This window comes from Neovison vison, chromosome 9 (genome assembly GCF_020171115.1).
Source record: "Neovison vison isolate M4711 chromosome 9, ASM_NN_V1, whole genome shotgun sequence".
NCBI lineage: Eukaryota > Metazoa > Chordata > Mammalia > Carnivora > Mustelidae > Neogale > Neogale vison.
The window spans coordinates 18,396,980-18,419,708 of NC_058099.1; positions in this window are offsets into that span (position 1 = coordinate 18,396,980).

A 22,729-nucleotide genomic window follows, 5' to 3' on the forward strand; every position below is an offset into this window, starting at 1 on the left:
ACAAGGGGAGCGGCAGGAGAGGGAGAAGCAGGCTGTCCCCTGAGCAGGGAGTCTGACTCAGGGCTCAATCCCAGGATCATGACCTAAGCCAAAGGCAGACACCTAACCAACTGAGCCACCCAGGTGCCCAAAATACTGTCACTTTCTGATTGTACTGCACCTAATCTACTCATCCAAGATGTTAGGAACAGAAGAAAGGGAGGGAGGGGGAGGGAGAGAGAAGAAGTGTTTCAGCGTGGACATTGTCCCATCAGCACGAACAGTTGTTTTGGTAATTTTGTTTCTACCTTGGAGAAGATGACCCAAGAAGTCATGGCTCTCTCGCAATAGCCAGTAAGAGCCTTGAGTTGACTGATTTTCCACTGCCTATCTTCTCATCATATTCTTTGGCGCCTATTTGGAAACCGTTCTGTGTACAGTAGAAAGAATCAGCTGACCAGCCGTAATGGGCACTCACACCCATGGGGTAATCATAGTTCCTTCTGGGTGTGAGTGAGTAGAATGCTATTCTGCTTTAGGCTGTAGTCACCTGCAGATATGTGGGGATGAGTGTGCTCAGTTGGTAACTTCTACATATGCTGACAAAATAGAACAGGCATTGAAAAGTTTCATTCCAGTGGACCTCTTAGATGGCCTTTCCATTTAAATGCTCCCCCTTTCCACACCCCTAAAATTTTTTCACAATCTGGTGAGTTGTTTTATTTCTTTTTAATTTTTTTTTATTTTTTTTTAAGATTTTATTTATCTATTTGACAGAGAGACAGAGATCACTAGTAGGCAGAGAGGCAGGCAGAGAGAGAGGGGGAAGCAGGCTCCCCGCTGAGCAGGCAGCCTGATGCGGGGCTCGATCCCAGAACCCTGAGATCATGACTTGAGCCAAAGGCAGAGGCTGAACCCCCTGAGCCACCCAGGTGCCCCCGTTTCTTTTTTTAAATCATTACCACACTAAGTCTCTTATTTGACAGGTGCTTTACATGTCATCTCTTAGTTGAGCATCACCACAGTCCTTTAAGTTATGTATCAGTGTCTCTTATTTTACAGATGACACAAAGGGTCAAGTAAACTTCAAGAACTCAGTAAAAGATACAACCAACAATCCACCCCCCAAGTCCACTACACCTAGTTCTCTCGCCTCCCTGTATTGTCTCTTTTGGTAAGAAACAGAAGGAAATTTTCTGAATTATGAAAGCCCTCTTTCTTTACCTCTGGGTTGAAGAAAACCTATACCCACCTAGTTACACCCTGCCCATCTAACTCTGCAACCTGTCAAAAGATATTTCAGCATTTGAATGGAAAGCTGTGAAAGCTCCAACTGAGGTCAGTTCCAACACTCCATTTTCACTCATCAGTGGAAAACAGCTTCTAGAATCAGCTGAAGCTGGCAGGTTGTCCTTATGGACAAAGCCCATAAGGCATTAGAGATGCCCAGGATACCTTGGCTCAGTCCACCTGGATACAGAGCTTTCCAAAAGAGAGCAAATTTGCTCTGTTTGACAAGTAGGGAGAAGATTCCAAGAGCTCTCATCGTATCCAAAGTAATTTGGACTCTAGTCTCTAAGAAAACTGCCATCATACGAATCCCATGGCATATAGTTATAGTTGAAGGAATCCCCTGCCCTAAGAGAATCCTAGGATGAGCAGGAAACTTTACTCAAGCAGCTACATGTTTCTGTATCTAAGTTAATTCTTTCAATGTTTATGGATTCTGCTTATGGCTCAAATACCTATGAATCATGTCGATTGTTGACTTTCACATCTTTCCAGTAGATTTAGCCTGAGCAACTAATATTCTTTTTTGCCAAATGATGCTTTCTTGAAGCACAAAAAGACTTCTAAAGAAAAGTCTATGGGAGGTCCCATCAGAAAAAGAAAAAAAAAAGAAGCATTCATTTTCCAATTCACAGATTTTAGAGATAGAAAAGATGCTTTTTAAAAATGGCTCTTTAATAAGATATTCATGTTGCGGCTGGAGTAAATTTAATCTTCAATGTCCCTCAGGAAAAAAAAAAAATCAGAGATCTAGTATAATCTTCCTGTGGGGTAATGTTTTCATAATCCAGAGCACCATGGAAACATAAATCTATGCATATAATTTCCCATTTATTTGTAATTTTTCACCCACTAAGCCTAATACCTACATTAAGCAGTGATGCTTCTAGGAGAAAAGACCCTCGAGATTAAGAGTCTGTAAAACAAAACAAAACACAAAACTAATTTTAGCCTCTCAGAGTTTTAAAATGGCAATGTTTTTCATTTATTTCGTGTCATCAGTCTTGAAGACCTCGATTAGATCTCCCTCCTATAGAAATCTTTCTTAAATATCCCCCTAACTGCAGAGCTCTTTCCAGGTGGGTGGGCTTGCTTTCCAAAATATTTAATACGTACTGACATACTGTCTTTGCAAATCATTTCATGTGTCAGTAAATCTATAAGCTTCTCCAGAGCAGAGAAAAGGGCAAAAGCATTGAACTATGAGAGAAGTCCAGCCTTCCCAGTGGCTTTCCATGTGATTTTAAATAGATCACTTCTTGGCTACACCATTTGTTCTCATTTATAAAAAGATTATTTGGTCTCCAAGGCCCCATACAATTTTAATATGCAACGGTTTTATGATGAACTATATCATAGTAGCCATTTATCCCAAACTCTCCTCGCGGGATGTATAAAGCCTAGGTTCACCAGCTGTAACCACCATCAAAGCAGTGATACCATGTCAGCCTTCCTTAATTCCGGTGTCTATTACTGTGGGACATGCAAAGAAGAGCTCGGAAGCAATCAAAGGAAAGAATACTTACTTTGTAAATGGACTAGCACTTATTAAACACATAGACTATTCCAGATATAAAATGTGCCTTGCCTATGTAGTAGTCTTCAGAACACAAGTGAAGTAGACACAGTAATTCCAATTAAACTAAGAAAGATGATGGAGGTTCATAGAGAATCGGTGATTTGTTCAAGGTGCCACAGTTGGTGGCCAGCTTGGCACCAAGGCCGTCTGGCTCGTTTGCACGTACTTTCTCTGCACCACTCTACCACAAGTCTCTAAGCCTGTCTGCGAAACAGTGTGCACACCCACGCTGCTGTATTTCGTGCTACTATAAGGAAAGGGCTTATTTATGCTGATCTGATCAGGATGGCAACAGTACTCAGCCCTAATTTGATGAACAAAGAATTAGGGGAGAGGTTGGGTTTCCCACCAAACCCTCCCAGGCACATGGGCAAGCCAGAATGAAGTTGCAAAAGGGGCTGGGAAAGCATGCAAGATGAGATGATGGTGCTTTAGGTTTGGGATCAGGAAAGCCTGCGGCTCCTGCTATCGCTGCCAGGCCTGCAGATTAAGCTTCTTTCTTTCCTTCTTCAAAAGCAAGAATGCTGAGACCCTAAACTTGTTTTCTTTCAAATGCTATAAGCCTTTCAGGAAACAGCTTTCTCTGGGAACCTGCTCATTACAGAAAGGCCCCTTGAAGAAGTGCCAAAACATAGTTAGCAGGGAGGGGGGAGGGGCGGGGGAAATGTTGGGTTGATTCAGCAGAGCCATTTGGTGGTGAAAATGCTTTTATCAAGAAAGCAGAGAATAGCGTGGTGCCTTCTCAACCATGCAGAGCACACAGACTCCTGGGAAAGGAACTCACATTGGGGAGAACTATGTAGCTGGAAACAGATTTCTGAAACTTAGGGCGATGTTAAACTTAATAATTATAATAATAGTTCCTATGTACTGAGGACTCCAGGCACGGAGATCGGGGCTTTCTACTGTATTTAATCTCATAGCCACTCTGGATAGATGTAATTACCTTTATAAAGGAAAAAAATTGAGTCTCAGAGAAAAAAGGACTTGCAAATCTCACATAGGTAGGACATGGCCAAGGTATTATTCGAAGCCCAGCCTGCCAACAAAGTTCACATTACACTGTCTCATCTTTCAGTATCTGAGGAAAGGAAGCTCTGGGCCATGAGGCCAGTTTAAAACAAAGTAGTATTCAGGATGGAGAAATTGGAGGAGCATGTTCATGAGTTAGGATTCCACATGGAACCACCCTGAGGTCACTCCATTTTTAACAGTGAAAAAGAACGACCTGGAGCCCTAGGGTACATGACTATTGCCATTCCCACGTGTCCAAGTTTACAGGACATGGATGAGAAAGGTGCCACTGATCTCTGAGCATCATCCACATGTATAGGCATCAAGACTTGAAAACTATCCCCAGAATCATTTCCTGAAAAGTTCCTTGGGGGAAAAAAATGGAAGGGCATGGAGCCATTGGTGGAAGGCAAATATCTTGGGCTTTTGAGTTAGACAGTTCTAGCTGTGCACGTTGGCTCTGACATGTATTAGTTCTCTGGTTATGGGCAAGTGGCATAAGCTTTTAGAGTCTTGATTTCCTGATCTGTAAAGTGGATCTAAGAAGTAGGGGTACCTTGTAGAGGTCAGAGAACATTCTACAACAGTGGCTAAAGAGTAATCATTGCAAAGCGATCCTGTGATTATTGAGGGGTTTCATGGTTTTTATCGCTGACGTTGATATTATTCTTGGTATGGTTGTGGCTGTTGTAATTACAATTATTAGTAGTAGCATTTCAGAAAGCATATAGGCACATGGGCATGGATTGATTCCTCATACTAAGTAATAATTAAGAACTTATATTAAAGTAATAACTAATCAAAACAATGACATATGATATTTACTGGGTGACTGCTATGTGACAGGCTTGCTTCTTAGTACTTTCACGTCTTATGTCATGTAATCCACACAGTCACCCTACTTGGTAATGAACACAATGTTATTTACTCAGAAGGTGGGGAAACTGAGGTATAGAGAAGTTAAGTAATGTCTTCCAAAGTCACACAGAGAGAGAATTTGGGCAAGGATTCCTACCCAGGAAATCTTACTCAGGCAAGTTTCCTGTAGCACTTAAGAGTGGGAATTGTCTATATCATGTATTTGCACACTAGGTTCTGCAGATCCCTAGGAGCTCCCAAATGTTAAGAATAATCCATATGATATGGACTATGGTCTACATATTCATATCTTCATAGTTGCTCTTACTACTTTTATATGTTGAATTTTCATAAGAGATCTCATTTAAATAAAGGATTTTGTGGCTGACAAGCATTAAGTAATTTTGTCTAGATAGCGTGTGCTTCATGAGATAGAAGTTCATGGGGTTCTGGCACAGCTGGGTCAGTTAGGACCCCAGACTGGTGGGGAACGACCACCATATTTAACACCATGTTGGCTTTCACTTAATTTGTACAAGGTCTGACCCTATTTGTGGTGGAACTAACAGGTGATTCTTCTCAATTGGGAAGGAACATAGGGATAGCTTGGGTGAGGCAGACTTCACCACCCCCAGTGGGGCACTAAATAACCTGATAGTTTCAGCACTCTCTTTATGAACAGCAGCTCTGCAGCTAATTTCCTAGTGGCCTTTGTCTAATGGGGGGAAATATATCTGGAGCTCCAAAGATGCTTGGTTGGCAGACATTGCTGGTAGAGCTGGTTTGGTATAAGTTAGAATGAATTATCATTAAAATATTATTTATTATTCTCTTTTAACACAGAGATTATTTTAAAGTATTTTTCTATATCTCTGTACCTCTTGAAATTTACCCCTAAAATGTCCATTGTTTAAAAAAAAAAAAGAAAGAAAAAAAAAGAGGATAAGGGTGAATTCTGTGACAGGGAATGGCCTTAAAAGAATAGACAGTTCTCTATTCAGTAATCTCAAGAGTTCTCAGCCATCTCATATTATATCTTTAAAAAGTCAAAATGACCACCATACACATGACTGAGGTTCAAATCTTGAGAAACCCAGTCTTCATTCCTTTCATATCTAAGAGCTCATTCAATGGATGGAGAGGTGAGGACCACAGGCATCAACTGCAGCACACCTTGATTAGTTTATTCAGAGAAGGAAGACTTGATCACTTTTCTCCATGGTCCCTGGGAACAAAGGACACTCTGAATGGATGATCCTTCTTCTGGGTTCCCAAGAGAAGGCAATAGCCTGGGATCATCTCAGAATTATCATTGCACTCCCCAACTACAGACTCACCCTATTATAGGAAAAGGAGTCTCAGGTGCTGGTCATTTGCTCACTATGTGAATGAATCATTGTTTCCCAAAGTCAGCTCCTCCCACTGTATCTGTGTATCTTTTGTCATTGAATGGCACCATTCTGATCCTAAACTAACCAAATCAGAAATCCATTGTGGATCGTGCCTTCTCAGGCTCCTCTCCATTACCATCCAAATCCAGCTCGTCCTCTGGTCCATTCTTCTTCCCTCACCCATCCTGCATCATCCATTGACTGTGCAGTTGCTGCCTGTACACTTGCACTTCCTACCCATTCTCCAGGCTGCAGTCATAATGAGATTTCCAGAACATTCATGTGACAACTCATTCTCCTCCATAAATACTTCAGTGGCTCTCCATTACCCAGTGCAGTGCTGTACAAACTTTTACTCCATCTTGGTCAACTGGTATAAATTACTTCAGAATAGTGAGACTGTGCTTAAGGACAAACAGGGAGTAAAACTCAGAGCTAAATTTATAGCCAGTGCTTTCTGACGCCAACGATAATACCACATCACAAGTCTGCCTCCAAAGCAACTCACATCATCATCACATCATAATAATAATGATAAGAATGACAACAAAAGCTAATATTTATTGAATGCATATTAGATGCCAGAAAAGAAGCTAAGCACTTCATAATGATTATTTCATTTTGTTCTCACTCTATATACATATCTATGGCATGAACTCTTTTTTCTCCCCATTTTATAGATAAAGAAACAGATCTGGAATGTTAGTGTGACTTGCCTAAAGTCACAGAACGAGTAAGTGGTAAAGTAGAAACGTGAGCTCAGATTCATCAGGCAGAAAAGCAAAAGTTCTCCCCAGTTTGCCAAAATGCATTTTTCTGGAGGTCATGTCCAGCTCGAATTTAGCTTTCGTTTTTAACCTCCTCAAGGGATAATTAACTGCCCCCTCCTCTCCTCACGCAGTATTGGGTACACCCCTTTCTTACCCCACTCACCATGTTGTATTATAGTTATTAGTGTAAATATCTGTCTCCTCTGCTTGTCTGAATGTCTACTGAATCACATTGTGCATTGTTTATATGTCCAGAGCCTGGTTGAATGGCTTACATAAAATAATCATTCATTCAATTTATCAAGTAACAATGGGTACATAATAAATTCTTCTTGAATTGAAATGGGCCTTGAGCGTTCCACCTGTAAAACGGGGACTATTCTCTCCTGTGGATATGGACAATTCCTGTTCTTTGATGTTGGGAATCACTTAAGGTTTCATGAGCCAATACATATGTGCAACTGGCAAGGAACATCTTGGGAAAATGCTACCCTCTTATTACAAGGCACTTTTGAAAAGGGACCAAAAAAGCAAATTCCTACTGTCCTAACATGATCCAGCTGCAAGAGACAAGTTGTCATTACAGCAGCAGAAAGTTATTGCCTCTAGAGTGGAGACTAGCGAATTGGCCTGAAGGCACAGGGTATAATCTTTATTGCATATCAGTATAAACTCCAGCCGCACTGTGCAAATACACGCTATCCCTGTAGGGGAGAAGCTGCCATTGTGTCTCACCACCAGGTATGCAATCAGCGTCTGGTGGGCAGATTGCCAGGCTGGCCATCTGTGTTGTGCTTGGTTGCTAGGGCACAGGCAGAGCGCTATGTAGTGTCTTGCTTTCACCCTAGCCACAAAAGCCTGGAGCAATGACAAAGGCTGCTCAAAGTGCTGGAGTTCCAAGGAAATGTACATATTTGGCTTAATTCATGGAACCTCTATTGACGGCCAGCTCAGAAGGCTGGGATTTTTGTTCAGACTCTGCTTCTGTGGCACCCCGGATTAGACATGTACTTCTCTGAGCATGCTAAATCTTCACTTGTAAATGAGAAGGATCCAAAGCTCAGTGTGTGCCAAAGAGGGTCCGCGGACCCCTGGCAGTATGTGAAATGGTCACAGGCACTACATGGACAAACTTGTAAACACTTCAGCTTTCTTGAATCATTGCACTATACACAAAAAATAATTATCCTACCAAATACTTGGTGTAACATAATTAATTGATTGGAATGAGCATAAAGTAAATAATTTAGTTTTTAGAGAATCGGCATTAGAAAATATGAACACTGGCAGAGGGGGTATGTGCAATATGACAGACACCAAAAGTGGACCGCAAACAACAGGGTTTGGAGGGGTTAGATCTGAGAGTCCAACATCTGACCCTGCAAGTCTATCACCAGTGCTAACGGGGATGATTATCTGGACGTGCAAACAAAAGTAAACTTATTCTGAAAAAATGTATACATGCTATGTCTATCCCAACATTCTCTAATAGAGGACATCAGACACTAGGCTAGGCATTACGGTTATGAAGATGAAGAAGACGAGGTCTTAGCACCTTCTGATCAGGGACACACCTGGGAAAATAAATATCTTTAATTTAGTGTGATGTTTATAATACCGTGAAGTAACTTGGGAGCCACAGAGAAAAAAAACAAACAAACAAACTCTGAGGAATAGCCAAGGGAGAGGTCATTCTTTACAGGAGATATGAACATTGAGCTAAGTCTTAAAGTCTAAGGAAACATTATCTAAACATCTAAGAAAGAGAGGACATTCTGAGAAGACAAAAAGCATATGAACAAGTGATGACTGGCAAATTATGGTTTCTTACTTTATATTTTATGTGTAAACAAAAGCAGCCATGTTCTATTTTGTACACGTCGTAAGTGAGAGAACCAGGTACTGAATGGAGTTATATACAATTCCAAACCCGTGGTGTTTCTACTATATCATATCTTATTTGCCACTTATAGCTGAAACTTCACCAATGTATAGTTATTAACAGCATTCCAACTCATTTATTCTTTTTCATTTAAAATTCAATTAGCCAACATATAGTACATTAGTTTCAGATGAAGAGTTCAGTAATTCATCAGTTGTGTATAACATCCAATGGTCATCATATCACGTGCCCTCCCCATTCACTCATTTACTATTAGTCTACCAAGTGTGAAATAATAATCAACAGAAGAAGGGATAATGAGATCTGCTTCTTAAATTTCAGTATCCTCAACTGAAGACAATTTCTGGACTTCATGTTACTTTTCCTTTTTAAAAATATTCTCTGTAGAATAATTCCCCAAGATAGTTCACATTTGTTATGTTAGGCAAAAGCCAAGTCTTTTCAGAAAGACTCTCCCATGTTTTCATTCCAGTTTATACACAGATATATTTCTCAAAAGGAAGGACAATGGAAAGATCCCATTCCCGGGGAAAATTTTGTTACAGTCAAGGCAGGAAGGATACAGCGCCTTGGCATTGATCATTAAGTTCCTGACATTTAGGGACTCATTTGAGGAATGTTCCCTGAGAACTTTACTCTAGAAAAACACAGGACCTCCACAGTTCCTTCTCCTACTCTATCAAGTTTTAATGTGAAAAATCAAAACAAAATGCTATGAACTCTCTACATTTGACTTTTAAAAGAAAAGGGCTGATTTGAAAAGAAAATGGCTACACTTTTGCTTTACCTTTTTACAACCCAACCAACAGCTGTTCTACTTTAAATCAGACATTGGCTACTGACTTCAGGTGGATGCATTTCCGCGGTGGGAATGGGAAGGAAATTGCATGGAAGCCAAATATAAAAACATGTTTTGTTCTACAAGTATGAAAAAGCCAAAGAGGAAAATAGGAGTTGAGGGTCTTCCCATAAAAAATAAACCACTTTGGCTTAAAGAGAGAGTTCTCTGTCTTTAAGAGAGAGCTCAACCTAATGGCATGTTATGATGAAAACAGTAAAAAACAAAACAAACTATGAATTCAGGAGTCACACAGAGATGAATTTTACCTCCACTGTGCTGTTCACCAACTCTGTGACCTTGGAGCTCTCCCCTCTCTCAGTTTTCTCATATGCAAAATGGGACTTATATTTTATACCGGAAGAATTGTTGGGAGGATCATGCTACAAGTCATGAGAGTGCTTGGCAGCAAGAAGAGACATTGTATATGCTACGTGAATGTGGTGGCAGGGAGCGGGGGTGCTGTGCTCCATTCCATTCATTCGACAGTGACATTTGGTTCTCTGGTAGATGGTAGGGCTGCTGGATATTCTGGGTCTCTTCATCAGGGGTTTTGCTTTGGTTGTTTTGTTTGATATATATTATTGAATTTTCTATCTCTATAATGCTGGTATCTAAAAAAATTAGTGGCTTTTAGTATATTTAGCCTGTATCTGGCCAATTTCTAAATTGTCTTACCTGTTCTAATATTTTTTATTAATTATCTTTGATTCCCCAGATATAAAAACCCATTCTCTAAAATGGTAATTATTTTCTGTCTCTTTTACAGTATTTCCTTTTTTGTTTTCCTCATCACATCATTGTCCTCTTGTTAGATTCTAATTAATTCGGATAAGACAAGCTACATTTTCTTTGACATGAGACAAACAACATAGTGATTTGACTGGTTCTCTAAGTTTCCATGGTGATAGCTAAAGAGGGAAGATTTCTATTGTCCTTTCTCAAATGGTGCATCTGTCAACACATCAAATCAGGACGGCACCAGATCTGTGCCATTGAGTAAAGGCCAATTCTGAAAAAGTAGAAAGAAGTTGCAGTGCAGAAATGCTGCTAGTTCAGAGCAGGGTAGGGCTTTGTCCTGGGGATTTTATTTCAAAATCTCATTGAAGAAAATTTACATGTAGGTATAGCCACCATTTTGGTTTAGAGGTATGAACAGCTTCAGGTCTCGAGGTAGACAGCTTCCTGGCCTCTACTCTCAGGTCCATGAAACACAGGTTCATTTTGTCCATAAAACAAAGGGAATTCAGTTCATGGATCAAACTCAGTATAGCCTTCAAAGAAGGGTCCACCCATAGTTCATTCTCATAAGAAGAAGCATTTCAGAGGCATGGGTTCATAATTTATTTTCCCTCTACCTAGGGTGCCATTAGCCTTATATCTTTAGATCCATAGAATTTCTACACATATTTATCCCCAATTACTTGGCAGAGATATCTTTGCATTACCTGTATGTAACCAACATATGTTTCTTCATGAAATCAATAGTGGCTCATACTTTTCATTTAAAATTTTAAAACCCCACCACCATCCTCCCTCACCATTTAGTGTTTTGGCCTTTGTACTGAAGATTTTGTCTTTAATGGCCTTTATTCCCTTTATATCTTCTGTGCACAATAAACTTCTGGTTAGGTAAGGCATCACCTCATCTAGACTTCCTCTGAACCCTTACTGTGTCCTATGTCTTCATAATATTTAGCTTGAGAACATGGAAAGCAAATTTATCCCATACTTCTCTCTGTATTCTCATTGCCAAGAACTGAGCCCAATGCATATTTTTGTTATCTACATCTATGAGTTCTGTTGTTTTTAGCAGCAAGTGACAGAAAATCCAAATCAAATTCTTATTAATAAGAAAACAGAATGATTCAAATAATTGAGAGTAGAAGGTGAGGCAGACTCTAGTTTTGACTTAATGCTGAGGTTATGGCTCTGATTCTTCTCCATGTGTCTCTTTTATCTTCAGACAGGTAGTTAGTTGGCCACAGAATCATGAGACTTATGCCCACACACAGTAATTCATAGAAGAGACACTGATTTTCCCCATGGCCAAATTTGCCTTCCACATCATTTCCAGAATTGGGCCATGTGCCCATCCCTAAGTCAATTACTATAAAATGGAATGGATCTTAAGATCGGTCAGATCTGGGGCGCCTGGGTGGCTCAGTGGGTTAAGCCTCTGTCTTCAGCTCAGGTCAGATCTCAGGGTCCTGAGATCGAGCCCCACATCAGGCTCTCTGCTCAGCAGGGAGCCTGCTTCCCTCTCTCTCTCTCTGCCTGCCTCTCTGCCTACTTGTGATCTCTCTCTGTCAAATAAATAAATAAAATCTTAAAAAAAAAAAAGAAGATCAGTCAGATCTATCCCTGGAAATATAGGTGGGGCCAACTTCCTCTGCAATACCAGACAGTGCTCAAGTTGGAATTCGGTTGAGAATGCATTCAGCTAAGAGTAACTTCTTGACTTGCAGTAGTTAAATTAATAGGGGTTTACTTTTTTTCACATAACAAGAACTAGGTGCCTACTAGTATTAACTCAGCCCCCTGAAGTTATCAGGACTGGCACCTGTGAGAGGTCTTTCCCTCATGCATGTTTCAGTATGGGTTATAAACAGGAGGAATTGAAAAAGGAAGAAAGTACTTGCTGTGAGTTTGGATTTCATTGATGGAGGAGGGATTTGCAAATATGGAAAAGGATAAGACTCTAATAATTGCCTGGTGTCTATTTAAATAGGAAATAATGAGGCAAACACAGGGTTTTTAAAGATTTTATTTATTTATTTGACAGAGATCACAAGTAGGCAGAGAGGCAGGCAGAGAGAGAGGAGGAAGCAGGCTCCCCGCTGCGTGGAGAGCCTGATGCGGGGCTCGATCCCAGGACCCTGAGATCTGACCTGAGCTGAAGGCAGAGGCTTAACCCACTGAGCCACCCAAGGTGCCCCAAACACATGGTTTTTAATTTACCTAATTAAATAAGTGGAGATTTTGTAAGTGTAGGTGTTCTATCTCTATCCATTAAAAGGACCTAGAAACACTGATACCCTTTTCACAATAATCATGTCCAGTCCTTGGTTTTTATGTACTATTCTCCACTAAAGAAACTAGACCCCTTAAGAATAATGGCTTATCCAGAGCTGGAGAAAGGAAAATGCAGATAGCTCTAGAATGTCTTGCTGTAGGCTTAGCAAGGAATTTCCTCAAGATTGATGGCCACAGGCCAAAATGCCACCAGTTTGAAGGTGTTCCACTGGCCAAATCTAAGACAATTTGTACATCAAAACAATGATATTTACAAGCTATAATGTTTTGAGTAAAGTAGAAACCCATCCAGTTTATCTATACTGATATAAATAAGTGGGGGAAAAGGAAAAACTCTAACTTACAGTAGAAGACCTGAAGTATCAATCCTCAAAATACATTTTTATTAGTCAGTAAGTCCTTAGTACAGAATACTTATTAATTAGCCTCACACTAGAGAAACCTTGGACCCAAGTAATAAAAGTTAATATCACTGGTAATGGGACAAATTAGCATTTGATGCCTAACAGTAAGATGCCATGAAAGGAATATTTGCTAGATGTTACTGCTAAACTATAGTAAATCATAAGGAAACAGCATACAAACTCAAAGGGAAGGACAGCCTACAAAGCAACTGGCTTTTTCTTTCCAAAAATGTTCGTCATGAGAGATAAAGACTGGGGAATTGTTTTATACTGAAGGGAAATAAAGATACATGGCAATGAGGTGCACACGTGTTCCTGCTTTGGAGCCAGAACATAAAAAGGACATTATTCAGACATCAATAAAATTCGAGTTGGTACAGGTATTAGAAAGCAATATGGCGTCCCTGCTAACTTCCTGGTTTGGGTGGTTGTATTATCATTATGTAGAACGTCTTTGTTTTTAAGAAATACAAACTGATGCAACTTATTTGCAAACAGTTCAGAAACAATAGTGTATATGAGCACGTATGTCATGTGTGTGATTGTATATGTAAGAGAGGAAGAATGCTAAGACTAATGTGGAAAAATGCTAATTGAGGAATCTGGGTAACAGAAATATGGGAACTCTTTGTACTATTTTGCAACTTTTATGAGGATTTCAAATTATTTCAAAATAGAAAATTTTTAAAAAGAGGAAACATAGGCATATGGATGTTGCTTGGCAACCGAGTGTGTTTATGATAACATACATCTCACAAACCAGACCATACAAAAAACATTGTGCTTCTTTGTATTTCTAAATTATAGTGGCATTATCCCCCAAGCAACTCAAATATAGAAAGTTCTTTTTTTTTTTTTTTTCCATACTCCACAGTATCTCTGGGAATCTCCAGGACACTTTACAATGTTCTGCAAATCTATCCTTGTTGTCACTTTTTGTATACAGTAGTCATTTGTCTCCAGACCACCATCTGCTTTCCTGAAGGTCACTTCTTTCTCTACCAAGATGATTTCATCCAAATTGCAGCTGCTAACCTTCATCTTACTGGTATGGCCTCCTCACCTGCCCATGAGATCATTGAAATCATAGCTTGGCTGAGCCCAGCTGTCCTCCACAGAGTGCAAGGGCCCCAGGAGTCTAGAAGGCTCTTCCTGTAGCTGCTGTCTCTAAATGTAACAAGTGTTTATTTTGGAAGTCCAATCTCAGAGACCATTCTCCCCACCAGGAATCTTCACAGATGCCCTGCAACTCTGAATGCAGCCCCAACAGACTTCCAAGGGGGTGAGGGAGATCATTTATTTTTTCCAAGAATAGTGGGTAGGTATGTGCTCTCTATCTGTAGCAGGGGTTGAAAAACTATGGTCAAATCTAGCCTGCTGTCCATTTTTTACATGGCCCACAAGCCAAGAATGGTTTCTTCATTTTTAAATGGTTGGGAAAGAAAAGAAGAATATTTCATGACCCATGAGAATAATATAGAATTTAAATATCAGGGTTTGTAATTGGAAATTACTTGTATTGGAATTACAGCCATACTCATTCATTTATATATTATCTAGGGCTGCTTTCATGCTTTAATGCCAGCATTGAGCATTGGGACAGAGACCATCCGGCCCACAGATCCTAGAATGTTTACTTTCTGACCCTTTCCAAAGCAAGTTTGTCAACCCCTGAACTTACATGACTGAGAGGGCCTACCAGTGTCATCCCTTTTCAAACAAGCTGGCTTGAGGGTTATTTTGTTATTAAGGTAGCATTGGCCAGGGTAGGAGAAACAAGCTTAACTGTGCTACCCGGCATATAAACCAGAGTATTAGAGAGGGAGGTTTAAGGTGCTAGGAAGGAGGGAGGAAGAGATATGATGAAGCTGCATCTTTTGCTCTAAAGTTACAAACACATACACACAAGTGGAAGGTAGATTATCAGTGAAAAGTAAAAATCTATCCGCAATCCCCATGTGTGAGTTTGGGGAGGGGGGTATTTAAAAGGATAAACTAAAACTGTTTTCCAAGCACTGATGAATGCAAACTGTGGGAGCAGCTGGCTGGGGGAAGCAAGAAGATGGAGAACAGAACTGAAGCCAGAAGAGATGATGTAAAACAAAAGGTCACCTCTTGAGGTCTACAGGTCATCACAGAACACTTGGGACCTCACCATCTGTGAAATGGGGGTTTGAGCCATGTATATCTTCATTGTAACAAACAATGTGATCTTTGCAAACAGAAGAGTTAGGACCTGTGGGGCCTGACCCTACAGCAATGAGCGAATGAATGGACAAAATGTCAGCATCATAAAAGAAAATTGGCATGATCTGTCTGGGGGAAAGGGAAGAATGTGCAGTTATATTCTTGTCTGCAGTGAATTACTTTAGAGAGTAGAAAGAAAAGCTGACAAAGAGTATCTAGGTGTCCTTTCTTTCCCACAGAACTTGGAGAAGAAAAGCCATTAGGGAAAATGACAAGGTCAGAATTTCAGGGATGGGGTCAATACCACAATAGGCAGAAGAACTCAATGGGCTCTGAATCCATAGCTCCCAGGTCCAGGAACATCCTGAGGGAATGAGCCTCAGTTGAGGGCAGAGAGCCAACCTCCCCTTTCAGACAGAACTGTGTCTCTCCAGAGAGGTATTCACTTCCCTTCCCTTTCTTTCTGTTTCTGTCTTTACCTGATGCCGGAGACCTGACTCTTCTACTAATTCTTTTCACTGAGGGACCAGTGAACTTTTTAAAAGAAGAAAGAAAAAAAAGATAGAAGGAAAAAAAAGAAATGAGGAAAAAGAGAAGGAGAAAAAACAACCATAACATTCATGTGAATGTGAGCACGTTTGCAGGGCTGCAGACCCATCTTGGAAAATGGTTCTTTGGAAGAAGCCTATGGTGCCAAATAGTTGAGCTGCTGCCAGTCTTTTATGACTCCTTCTTTATCATTTCCCCTCTGATGAGGCAGATCAAGACAAATCCGCATTCCTTCCCCTGTGTCTGGGGCCTGCTCCTAGCTTTTGTCAGCTGCTGGTTTACTGAGGCTCTTGGGTTTGAGAAAACCCGCCTGGCAGCTCCATGTCTGTTTGCAGTGGTGCTTGTGTGGATGGGGTGTCATCTGGGAGCCATGGTAGCAGAAACACAACAAACAAAAGCAATCTATTGGCTTCCACAAATGAACAGTGAAGTCCTCCTTTGCTCCCCAACACTGTTTATGGAGACCATATATCCCTGGTCCCCCAAAACCAAGATAGTGGGCAGCTGTTGCAAATTATTCCTGAAGGGCTTATATATAAAATAATTCAGGCTGAGCTTGACCATAAGACCATGAATGTCTTTTATTGCCATTTGGTGACACTGTCCTCGGCAATATATCTTTCCTTCCTTCCTTCCTTTCTTCCTTCCCTTCCCTTCCCTTCCTTACTTCCTCCCTTCCTCCATTCCCCTTCCATCCATCCTTCCTACCTTCCTTCCTTCCTCCTTTCCTTCTCTTCCTTTCTCCCTTCCTCCCTTCCTTCCTTCTGTCCTTTTTTCTTTCTTTCACTTCTTTCTTTCAAGCAACTGATCAATGTTCAATCCTGGGACTAGAACAGAGAACGTAACAGAGAAGGAGGACATGGTTTCTATCCTCATGGAGCTCAGAGCTAAGCTGGAAAAACAATACAGACACGTATTAGTTGACTTAGGGTGGTAATACAACAGAGTGTGAAAGAGAAGATTGATTCCCCAATTAAGCCAAGGGCATTCAAAGAAAGCCTCCAGGAGGCAGTGCAGTCTGAGCTAGGCTTTGAAATACCAGCTAACTGAACAGAGAAGTGGTGGGCAGACATCTTCTTGGAAACTGGTGCAGCATGTGCAGATAGGGAGGACCAAGAAAGCACAAGATTCTGTGCGAGCAGCACAAACATGGAGCATACACGATTGAGTGTGAGAGATGGGGCTGTAGATGCAGGCAGGATTTCAGACAGGTCATCCGATCTGCATTTCAAAAAGATCTCACAGCTAGAAGAATGGAAAGATGGAATGAAGAGAGGATGGCTGAAAAAGAGAAAGGCCATTCATACAGACCTCTCTCAAGTCACCAGCAATAACCTCCAACAGGTTAGTATGAGTGTTTAGCACTGAAGGCAAGAACAGCTCTTGAGCTAATGAGCATACAAAAAAATGAGTGTCAGCTCCCTTCATGGTTAATTCTGATCCATTTTCTCATATATGAAGAGAATCCATAATGCCAGCTTCATTCTGTCCTTCCGTACTGCTGAACTTAATTTAATTAACACTTACTGAATACTGAATTTATGGCAAGCATTGTTAGAGACATAACGTTATCAAGATAAAACAGCTCATGCTTTGTACTTTCATGACCTAATAATTAAGAACTATTTGTCGTATTAAAGTACAGTAATCAATAACTTAATTCATTCACTAATTTCCCTCCCTTTATATAATTTGTTTTTATTTGCAACATCAGATTACAGGAAAGTAAAAGAAAATTGAGAAGTTTGCTGAATGCTTTGCAGATTAAGTTAGCAATGGAAATACACATGGTTTCTTTGGAGTCCAAAGCAGCTGAGAGAGAGAGGCTAATGAGACCCAGGCTGAGCACTCAGTGAGGAAGCCCATGTGTTCGGTCTCTGCTTGCTGGTGTCCTATAGTCTGGTTTGGATGGGGTTCTGGACCGTGGGCAGATGGTGATGTTGGTGCAGCTTTCTGCTATGTAGATCAAGATACAAGCTCTACAGTGGGCACTGGAAGACCCAGGTAGGCCCCCAAAATAATCTTCCTTAAAAGATGTGTCCATGGCCACAGAAAATTTTGTTGAATTATCATGTATGTGTCTGAGCTTGCCATTCAGGCCCACAGGCTCTGAGCTTTTAAAAATGCTCCATTCTACACATCTTTCTTTATGTCTGATAAATATGCCTTCATTTTCTAACCCTTCTTCCCCTGAAGCCAGGAAGAAAACTGCCAAAAAGCATTTACTACATTTCTCGTGTAGTGTGCAAGATGGTGCATATATAGCTTTAAAAGATATGCAAAAATATAGGACAAAATTATATGTACTTTTGGGGTGCCTGGGTGGCTCAGTGGGTTAAAGCCTCTGCCTTCAGCTCAGGTCATGATCTCAGGGTCCTGGGATCGAGTCCCACCCACATCAGGCTCTCTGCTCAGCGGGGAGCTTGCTTCCTCCTCTCTCTCTCTCTGCCTGCCTCTTTGCCTACTTGTGATCTGTCTGTCAAATAAATAAATAAAATCTTAAAAAGAAAAAGAAGAAAAAAATGATATGTACTATATATATTATATTATGTAGTATATATTACATATGATGTGATATGATATAATAATGTGATGTTGTAAATTTTGTTTCCTTGCCTGCACTGACCACAGGACTGAGCTATTTGACTACAGGGTGGCAACTTATTCATCATTACATTCTTGGAACTAGTAGCATCTGGCAATTAGAAAGGCCTCAGTGTGTGTTTTTGATAAAAGAAGGAAAGGAATGGAAAGGAAAGGGTGAAGGAAAGAAGGAATAGGAGAAAAGGAACAAAAGAAATAACTATCTTGCAAAGAACCAAATTCTAGTCTTTTTAAAAATGTGTTCCCTATCTCACTAACACAGGCTGTCTCCCTCAAAGGGCTCTGGCACTTTTCAATCAAATGTCCAACTTTTAATTCTTACTTCTAAGAATGCAGGGCCTCTGTCACACCTTCTCAAAAAAAGATCTAGATTCCCTCATTTGTTTGTTACACTCTAGAAGACTAAGATAAGGAAAATAATAATTGCACGTAAAGGTAAGTGTCATTATTCAAGTGTGTGCAAGCTAAGATACAGGAAGAGAGAGGGGGAATAGGTAATTCTACCTAACAAGATAAGGGCAGGAAGAATTTTTGAAATGGTTTTTCAGGGCTGAGAAGGAGATACGGCCTGAGAGGGAAGAGTATTTCAGGGACAATGAGCCTCAGCAGAGTGAATCCTAAAGCTTCCTAGCATTTGGGGTCCTGTTGTACCAGTAGAGTAGGCGGGAAGAATTTGAATATTTTCAGCAGGGTTATACTGGTAAAGATGGCATCATTTCCTCAAAAAGTAGGTCTTGAGGATTGATGATGGAAGTTTTGATTCATAAACTGAGAGCTCGAAGTCCAACTTCCTTATTTCATAGTTGGAAAATCTGAGGGATAAGAGGTAAACAGACTTGTTAAAATTCATTCACGGCTACACAGAGACAGGGCCAGAATCTGAGAACTGAATTAAGATTGCTTTAAATCTGCAGGAGGTTAACAATCCTCCAAAAGGAATCCCCCACCCGACCGGTGTTGATACTTATGTCCTCTATAGATGCTGGTTCCTCTTCTGCATACCCTCACCCCAAAGTATATTTATTAAAAACCAAAGTAATATAAGTGTGCTCTTAGAAGGAAGATCAAATCTCTGGGGAAGAATATAGACTCATTAAAAAATACCAAGTGTGCATCCTGCCTCTGGCACTTTCTAACTCTGTGTCCCTTTACAAATTCTCCTCATCCATAAAATAAGAATGTTCCTTCATAACTCACAGACCTGTGAGAAGTCCATGAGATACTGCAGGTAGAAAAATCAACACAGTTCCTAGAAGTAGTGGGCTAAATAATGATGCCCCAGAAGATACCTCTGTGACCTAATATCCAGAACCTGTGAAGAGGACCTTATTTGGAAAGGGAGTATTTGCAGAAATAATTAAGTTTAGAATGTTGAGATAAGGAAGTAATCCTGAGTTATCCAGATAGTCCTAAATCCAGTGACAAGTGCCCTTATAAGAAACACACAAAGAAGAGGAGAAAAGTTGATGGTTGAAATAGTGACTAGAATGAAGTGGCCACAAGCCGAAGGACTTTTGCGGCCACTAAAAACTGGACATAAGAAGCAGACTCTCCCCAGAGCCTCTGGAGGGAATATGGCCCCACTGACACCATGATTTCACATTTCTATTTTCCAGAGCAGTATGAAAATACATTTCTGTTGTTTTAAGCCACGGAACATATGGCAATTTGTTGACAGCCACAGAAAACTAGTACAGTAACTGGAAACTAGAATGTAGTAAGTGTTCAAAAGCTCTGCATAGGTTCTCATCTCCATCTGCCAGCAAGTTCATTATGGAAGCATAGCTGACACTTTTCATCCTTTCTGTTTGCTTCTTCTTCAGAAGGCAGGAAGGGGGCTGGGACTATGAACCATTTTCTCCATAAGCTCAGTTCTTGGTCCCAGTATGAGCTCTGATATGCTTGTAGTTAGAACAAATGGCAAACATAAGACTGAAATCTTTGTGAAAACCCACCTAAGGATGGGCAGGGAAAGAAGAGGAAGAGGGAAAACGTATCATGTGCATGGCCTGCTTTATTGAGCTCTAATATTGGGTTGGGGGAAGGGATGGTGGGGTTTTTTTCCCCCTACACGTTTTTCCCCATAAGGCTTTTCCTTGGGGGGCTGATATGGTGGAAACATTGCTGGACTGGATGTCCTGAGCCCCAGCTGTCTGTCCATCTAGACTCTGTCACCAACTCACTGCTCATAACTCCTCCTTTTTGAGCTTCAGTTTTTTCATCAATAAACTGATTATTTTGTGCTGTAATAATTATGATGGGAAAAATAAAGAGGCAAAGCTATTGTCTACTGCAAATTGCAACAGGCTAATTTCACTCTATTTAAACTTCAAACACAAAGATGACAAACAATTCACCCAGTTGTATGGGTATTCTATGTGTATCATACTGCTCTCCATTTGGGGTAATAGGGTCATGCCCATGACTCTGGCATCCCAGACTCTGCACAGTCCCCAGTTTATTTCTCACAAACATTATGGTTCAGCCTTACTGAATGATTCTCCAGTTGACACTGTTTGCCTATGCAGAGATGGAATCATTAGAGAAATCCCCCCCAAAAAATCAAGAAACAGCAGAGATCCTGACATAGGTTAGTTCTTTCTTTTGCCCCAACTTCCTGTACATCCCAAGGAAGCCAATGCAATCTAAACTTCTGAGAAACAAAGAGATTCTTGTGGAAAATGTAGGGTCTTAGCTAAAAATTATTCAACTGGTGAATACCTTCTGGTGATTTCCCATTTCACAGTTCCTGATCAATTTGTATCATAAAATCTTAGAATAACATGAAAAGATTATAGGACATCTCATTTTGCCAATATGGGAACCAAGGCCTGGAAAGGAAGAAGATGCCCAGCCATATATCTTAAGTCAGTGACAGAAGAGAGACTAGACCCTAAAATATCTCGAGTCATATATTCTGCAGTCTTTTTTAACAGTTCAGTGCCCTAGTCATGGGGAACTTCAGTGTAATGAAATGTGTATAGAGAGGCTAGGGGAAGGTTATCTGGTTGTAATGCCAACTAACATTCCCTCCATCCTTTGGGACTAAGGGTAAAGAATGTAGAGGTATAAATTACTATTAGCTGGGATTCAGTAGCATAGTTCTTCTCAACCAGGAATGGGGAGAGATTTTGTTCCCCAAGGAACATTTGACAACACCTGGAGACATTTTTTATTATCACAAGGTGGAATGCAGGGGGACTAAGTGCTATTGAAACCCCATGGGTAGAGGCCAGGAATGTTATAAACATTCTACAAGGCACAGGACAGTCCCCCACAACAAAGAATTTTCCAGTCCAAATGTCAATATTTCCAAGTTTGAAGACCTTGTAGTAGTAGGATTTCTCTCCTACCAAAACAGCTTCTAATGGGATCAACATCCTGCTAACTATCGTGGCCAGAAATTGAGCAACACCCAAGTGTTTGGGGTATAATTAATCTTGGCTTTCAGATACACAGAGGCTCATTGTAGTCATCTCTACAGAAGTTAAATAAACTATTAATAATGCTAACCTGTGATTATATTTTTTAATCTGCTCGGTATCTTTGTTTTTTACTTTTCCCTTCTGGTAATATATCTCTTGGGATTAATATTCTGAGAGAACTTGTCTGGGCCCTGGAGTACCCAGATATTTGGCAAACATTATTCTGCGTGTTTCTGTAGGGGTATTTTGGATGAGATTAACATTTAAATCAACAGACTAAGTAAGCAGATGGCAGCCTATAATGTGGGTGGGCCTCTTTCAATCAGTTGACGGCCTGAATAGAACCAAAAAGGCTGACCCTCCCTTGAATAAGAGAATTCTTCCTCCCTGACCTTCTTTGAACTGGAACTTTGGCTTCTGCTTGTTCTTGAGCCTGCTGCCCTTCTGTCTAGAACTACACCATTGGCTCTCCTGGTTTTAGGACTTCAGAGTTAGACTGGAATTATATTATTGGCTCTCCTAGTTCTCCAGACTGTTTACTTGCCCTGAAGATCTTGGGACTTGGCTGTTTACATAATTGGCCATTTCCTTATTTAAAAAAGAAAGTGAGGAAGGAAGGAATGAAGGGAAGGAGGGAAGGAGGGAGGAAGGAAAGAATGAAGGAAGGAACTCTCCTTATAAATAATAGATGTAATTATACATATACATATACATGTACATATTCATGTCCTATTATTCTGTTTCTCTAGAGAAACCTACTACAATATACCTCTGTCCCACACTAAATGGAAAGGATTATGACCAAGGTTGAACAGTCTTAATAATCTATCCCCTCATTCCCAGTGATTGGCTCAAGTTTAGGCAAGAGATTAAATCAGGATCAATCAGAACCCTTCCCTGAA